General features: G+C 42.5%; 1 non-coding gene across 1 annotated transcript; it reads left to right on the forward strand.

The window, feature by feature from the left end:
• The first annotated feature begins 6,348 nt into the window (after positions 1-6,348).
• On the forward strand, positions 6,349-6,486 carry LOC119941728. Its single transcript, XR_005455309.1, has one exon. It is a non-coding gene; the product is annotated as a small nucleolar RNA SNORA7 (small nucleolar RNA).
• The last annotated feature ends 688 nt before the right edge of the window (positions 6,487-7,174 follow it).

Genomic DNA, 7,174 nt, shown 5'->3' on the forward strand with positions numbered 1-7,174 from the left:
CTCGTGTCCAGCTTTGGCAGAGAATCCTGATCTGGAAGAGAAGCAGCGTGGCCCAGCGGATAGAGCCCAGGCCTGGGAATCAGAACACTCTGGGTTCTCATCCCAGCTCCGCCACTTGTCAGTTGTGTGACCTTGGGCTAGTCACTTCACTTCTCTAGACCTCATTCCCCTCATCTGTCAAATGGGGATTAAGACCGAGAGCCCACTGTGGGACAGGGACTGTGTCCAACCGGTTGAGCTCATACCTACCCCGGCGCTTAGAACAGGGCTTGACACACAGTGTATAACAAATACCTTGGTAATTATTATTAGGTCATGTGGTCCTAGGGGAGCCTGGGATGTCCGTGGCTCAGTGGCTCAGCGTGGCTCAGCGGAAAGAGCATGGGCTTTGGAGTCAGAGGTCATGGGTTCAAATCCCGGCTCTGCCAATTGTCAACTGTGTGACTTTGAGCAAGTCACTTAACTTCTCTGTGCCTCAGTTACCTCATCTGTAAAATGGGGATGAAGATTGTGAGCCCCCCCGTGGGACAACCTGATCACCTTGTAACCTCCCCAGCTCTTAGAACAGTGCTTTGCACATAGTAAGCTTTTAATAAATGCCGCTATTATTATTATTATTATTAGGGTTGTGAGGTCACCTTTCCGAGTTCCACTTCAGCAGGTGAGGGGACTGTCCACTCCATGTGCCCCGGGGACAACACAGAATTGGTGACAAATCCGGAGCAGGAGCTTTTTGCAACTTTAGTCACTCTGACATGACCCATTATCTGAGATGAGGAACTCTGAATAGTTCTATCCGCTAGGAAATAAAAGGCAAGCTTCTTAGGCCACAGCTATTTCTATCGTTCTGAGAAGAAAGAAATCCCCAATGAAACTCCTCTAATGTTGAATTGGAATGACTCACAGTCTCCCCATGCCATTATGGAGTTTTTTGGGAGCGCTCTCCAATTGAATTATAGCACCTGAGTTTTCAAATGTGGTCAACCTGTAAACATCTTTTCAATTGTCCAGTCCTGGTTGTAGCATATCACAGCTGGAAACTCACAAGATATCGCACCCACCCCAAAACATGACTCTTCTCCTGTTAATATTAATAATAATGGCGATAATAATAATAACGATGGTATTTGTTAAGCACTTACTCTGAGTCAAGCACTGTTCTAAATACGGGGGTGGATACAAGCTAAGCGGGTTGGACACTGTCCCTGTCCCACGTGGTGCTTGCTGTCTTAATCCCCATTTTACAGATGAGGTAACTGAGACTCAGGGAAGTGAAGTGACTTATCCAAGGTCACAGAGCGGACAAGTTGTGGAGTTGGGGTTAGAATCCAGCACTTCAGAGTCCCAGGCCCATGCTCCATCCACTAAGTCACATTGGTCCTTCTGATGATGGAAGGGGGGCTAGAAGAGCGTGAGAAGCAGTGTGATGTAGTGGATAGAGCATGGGACTGAGAGTCAGAAGGTCATGGGTTCTAATCCTGCTCCACCACTTGTCTGCTTTGTGACCCTGGGCAAGTCACTTCACTTCTCTGTGCCTCACTTACCTCATCTGTAAAATGGAGCTTGAGACTGTGAGCCCCATGTGGGACAGGTTCTGTGTCCAGTCTGACTAGCTTGTATTCACCCCAGCATTTAGTACAGTGCCTGGTACAGAGTAAGCACTTAACGAATACCATAATAATAATAATAGTCATTTGGCCATAATTATTATTATTAGAAGAGGCTGGGGCACAGGAATTGGGGGACAGTCTTTCACTTTCTAATGGGAAGTTACATAGTGGAACTCCCAAAGACAAGATTATTTGAGGAGGTAAACACTTTTATGCTCAATGCAAAGAAAACCAACAGCAAGTCCTTTGTCTTATTTTCAATAACCGGCTTTGCACAAGATTCTCCTGAGACTTGGCTACAGTTTTACCCAAAAGGAGAAGCATAATAACACTTTTCTCTAGCTGGATCTCATTTATATCCCGGGATAGCTTGATGAATGCATTATTCTGCAGGTTGCAGTCTACAATATTTGTTCATTAATATGTCAGGGAGAAATCTTCCCCTACACATCTGTCCATTGTAACTGGAGCAATCTGATCCAAGATTACAACACTGGTCTGTTTACCTTAGTGGACATCAGCATTGATTGAAAAAGGCAATTAATAAATCAGGATATGCAGTGGGGAATCGATAGTTTTTCTCCTTCCCCTTTAGACTGTGAACTCTACGTGGGAAAGGGACCATGTCTGGTCTAATTGCATTGTATCTACTCCAGCACTCAGTCCAATCAGCACTTGACACGTAGAAAGCACTTAACAAATACCGTAATTGCTATTAATTATTGTTTTTTGAGTACTGCCTGTGTTCCAAGCACTGTACTAAGCGCTTGGGAGAGTATACATGCCACAGAGTTTGTAGACACAATCTCTGTCCTCAAGGAGCTTACAGGCTAGAGGGGAAATTAAATATTACACTGTTAAATTTTACTGAATTGAAATCAGCATCAAATAAATCAACCTATGGAAAGACAGTATTACAGAAAGCTAGAAATCGGCTTATACAAAACAGTCCAAGTCTCTCCCCTGGTGATGATCATCATAATTAGAATATGGGAATGTTTTACAGTGATAGGGCTGTTTCATCACGTGGCAAAAATTTGACATTCCCTGAGCTCAACCTTCAGTCTCTGTGCTAACCCACTGCTGTGATACCTATTCATTCTTTCTGCCATATTTAGTGAATGCTTACTGTGCGCAGAGCACTGTACTAAGCCTTGGGAGAGTACAAAATAACAATAAACGGACACATTCCTTGCCCACAACGAGCTTACAGTCTACTTCCACCCATCTTTTGCCATTCCGTAGTTCATTCATTGTGTCTTATTTTTCCTAGCAGGGAGAGCCAAAGAAAACTTTAACCTGCAGGTTATTACAACAGGGGAAACAAAAAACAAGCCTAAAATCAGTTGTTTATTTTGAGTAGAAATGGCCTGTTCCAAAATTCTCAATTCATGCCTATTTTCAAAGTTGATTTTGCTCAGTCCTGTTTGTGCTCCTACATGGGTAAAATGCAAACAAATTCAATCAGTTTAAAGACCTTCAGAGCTGCTCTTTTTTTCCATTTATGTTCAGAGCTACTCTCTATGTAAATGGAAGGAAATAGTTCCATTTAACTGGCCCAGAAAGAGAAAGCTGTATTAAAACATAATCAAAGCAATCTTTGCTATGATAAATTGATTTGAATGACAAATCATTCTGTGGTATTTCTCCCCAAAAGAGCGGGTGATAGCAGCAACATTTTGACAGGGATCCTGAGGCAATTCTATAAGACTAATTTCTGAACCCTCTACAGAAGCGCTGTGTTCCACACCCAAATGCAAATCTAGATGAGGAGGGTTAGGATTAGAAAGCCCTAGATGAAACAATTTCCCTTCTGTGTTTCATCGAAAAGCCATTTGGTCCAGAAGCTCTGTCCCTGGATGTGGGGCAGGGGCGAGACCAGGAAATTTGTCTTCTCGTTCAATTTCTGTATTGCCTTGTAGGACTTTAGGCCTGGCATTCAGGCTCGCTCAGTTCTGTTTTATTTGTCTGGCCGTGATGTTTCCGTAAGTGGAATGAGTCGAACACTTGGATACTCACTCCAGCCCCACAATGCTCTATAAATATTCTATTATTTCCCCTTGTCTTATCTTGGCTTACACCGTCATCATCTCCAACCCATTGCGATGACATAGACACATCTCTCCCAGAATGGCCCACGTCCATCTGCAATCGTTCTGGTAGGGTTTTTTTGGTAAATTTCTGGAAGTGTTTCTCTTCTGTTGGGACAAACTCTGACCACCTTGTTAGATTGTGAGCACACACATAAGGCACTTGGTCAGTGTATATTTTGTATTTTGCTTGTATATTTCTCATTGGTTGTGTGTACATTAAACTCTCAATTCCAGCTCAACCTTTAGCTCTAGTGAATGGGAAAATCAGAAAGTCGGAAAGTAAAAAACAACCTAAAATGTCTCTTTCCACTTAAGTTAGTGGCTTTTTGGCCACCCCGTACATGCCACCTCATTAGCTTGAGTGGTTTCCAATCAATTGATCGATCAATCAGTAAGTAGTATTAAGTCCTTGGGAGAGTAGAATATGGTTTAGAGACATGATCCCTATCTTCAAGGACCAAGCAGCAGAGTTTGACTATTATATCAATCAATCAATGGTTTTCCTGTGGGGATGGAGACCCTATCAACTAGTATTTTTTTATGGTATTTGTTAAGCACTTACTATATGGCAGGCACTGTGCTAAGCGCTGGGGTAGATACAAGCTATTCAGGTTAGACACAGTCCATGTCTCACATGGGGTTCACGGTCTTAATACCCATTTGACAGATGAGGTAAGTGAAAATTTCTGGCCAAATTCTCAAACCCTAATGACTCCTTCTTCTGGAATCTAAACCAACCTATTTTTAAAATGGTATTTATTAAGCACTTATTATGTGCCAAGCACTATACTAAGCACTGGGTTAGATATAAGCTAGTCAGTTTGGACACAGTCCACGTCCCATGTGGGGCTCGTAGTCTTAATCCTCATTTTGCAGATTAGGTAACTGAGGCACAGAGAAGTTAAGAGACTTGTCCAAGTTCACAGACCAGACAACTGACAGAGCTGGGATTAGAAACAGCATCCTTTTGACTATCAGGCCATGCTGCTTCTCTTGTTGGGTAACTTGATTCAGTGCTTCCACGGAAGAAATGGAAAGACTGTGGAATAATCTTTCCCCAGGATCATTCTAACCACTGAAATTGGATCTATTATTGACCTGAGACTATATGCTCTCAAACTATCTCAAGGGGAGAGTAGAATGACATGGAATCAGATTATAGCACTGTGTATATTTAATTAGCACAACGGTGGTGTTAACAGCACTTAATACTCACTTTGCAACTTGCTGACCACTTAAAGAAGCTTGTTCTCTATACTGAGTGTAATCTGAAACTAATGGATGCTGGGAAGATGCCAATTATTTCTAGCAAATGACAACATTGTTTCATAGTGTCTCGCTAACTCCTTTCCATCCAGGACTTGGCTTCAAATGGAGCAACTTGGACTAGTGGGAAAAGAAAGGGCCTGGGAATTAGAGGAATAAGGTTTCAATACAGTGCTTAGTACAGTGCCAGGCACATAGTAAGTGCTTAACAAATATTATTATTATTATTATTAATAATAATAATCCCATCTCCACTACTTGCCTGTTATGTGATCTTGGACAAGTCAGTTGGTCTCTCTGGGCCTCAGTTACCTCATCTGTAAAAAAGGGGATTAAGACTGTGAGCCCCATGTGGGACAGGGACTATGTCCAACCTGATTATCTCATATCTCCCCCAGGGCTTAGGACAGTGTCTGTCACATAGTAAGTGCTTAACAAACACCATAAAGAAAAATACCTGCTCTCCCTCCTACTTGGACTATGAACAGTACACGCCCATAACTTCTCTCTGGCTACCTACAGTTGAAGAGGTATTGAACTGATATTTTAGATTTGGCCTGAAACAAAACAAAGCTAAGGCTGGGGGATTGGTTTGTAAGGGAATGCAAGACTGGAATTTCAGCCAGCAGAATGAAATCCGGAGCAAACTACCTTTTTCAGTTTTAAATCTTCCCATTGACAGAAATGTCCCCAGGATGTAGAAGAGAAAGCACATAGACCCTTTATAATAGGCATCCAAAGAGACAGCCAACAACTACAGTCCTTTACACTTGCACATGGAAAAGGGATGACATTGCTCACTCTTCTCAGGTCACCAAAGCACTGAACGTAGAGCAAAGTAATATGTATTAAATCTGGGTTGCAAATACGGCCAAATGATGACTGCAGAAAGGTTTCTCTTTGTTAGCAGTTCTAAACTATGTCCTGATTTCTCCCGGAGGAAAATTTGAACTGCAGAAATAAATCAAAGAAAACAAGCTGGAATGAATTAGGAGTGACGTGACCTAGTAAGGAAGGCTGTGGTCTATGAAAAGAGCACAGTCCTGGGTGTCAGAGGTCCTGGGTTCTAATCCCAGCTCTGCTAGTTGCCTTCTGAGTTACCTGGGGTAAGTCACTTAATTTCTCTGTGCCTGTTTCACCTTCTCTAAAATGGGGATTTTTTTATGGTATATAAGAACTTACTGCATATCAGATACTTTATTAAGCACTGTGGTAGATACAGCTAATCAGATTGGACACAGTCCAAGTCCCACAACCTCATGGGACGTAAACTTAGATAATGAGCTGACACATGTGGATTGTTAGCAGAGACCAAGAAAACTTTGTGAACTGACAAGTAGAGAAGGAGCGCAGAAATACTATTTGGTAATGTGTTAACTCTCCTCTCAGGGTTACACCTGGAGATTTTCCAGTACTCTACCAGTCTCAACTATGGGAGGGAAAGTCAAGCAGAAGCCTACCTGTTCCATTCCTAGCTTGGGCAGTGGCTAGCGAGTGGAAGGCAATCTGCTTCAAGTCACAACTCACCTGCGCTGGGCAACAGTGGCATGGGAGAGAATCAAGGGCGAAGACTCAAGTTTACTGTGCGGAAGGAGGCAATGGTAAACCACTTCTGCATTTCTACCAAGAAAACTCTCTGGATCCACTCCCAGAACGATTGCAGATGGAGGTGGGACATTCTGGGAGAGATGTGTCCATGGCGTTGCTATGGGTTGGGCATGACTCGACAGCATAAGACAACAACAATTTGTCAACTGCGGAAGTAGAGAGAGGAAGAATTTTGTGTTTGACTATTATTGCAGTTCCCATTTTCATCTGATTTGATTCACAAAGTCACCTTTTTTTAAACACAGTTCACTAGTTCAGTTGTTAACCTTCTCTTGTTCTTCTGTATATTCAATTTTGTCAGGGGGCGATTCTTATACTCAGGTTTGAATCAGCATTGAAAATGCAAGCGATTCAAGACTATACGGTATTATATTTTACTTCAGTTTTAAGTAGAGTCTGGCATGGTAGCCACAAAGCTGCAATTGATCTATGCCTGAAAAGTCACGCATTCATAATTTTACCTGCAAATTTATAGGCAAGCCCTAGTTACAATTCAGTATGGCATAGTGGATAGAACACCAGCCTGGGAGTCAGAATGTCATAGGCTCTAATCCCGACTTTGCCGCGTGTCTGCCGTGTGACCCTGGACAAGTCACT

Source organism: Tachyglossus aculeatus, chromosome 20 (genome assembly GCF_015852505.1).
Source record: "Tachyglossus aculeatus isolate mTacAcu1 chromosome 20, mTacAcu1.pri, whole genome shotgun sequence".
Taxonomy (NCBI): domain Eukaryota; kingdom Metazoa; phylum Chordata; class Mammalia; order Monotremata; family Tachyglossidae; genus Tachyglossus; species Tachyglossus aculeatus.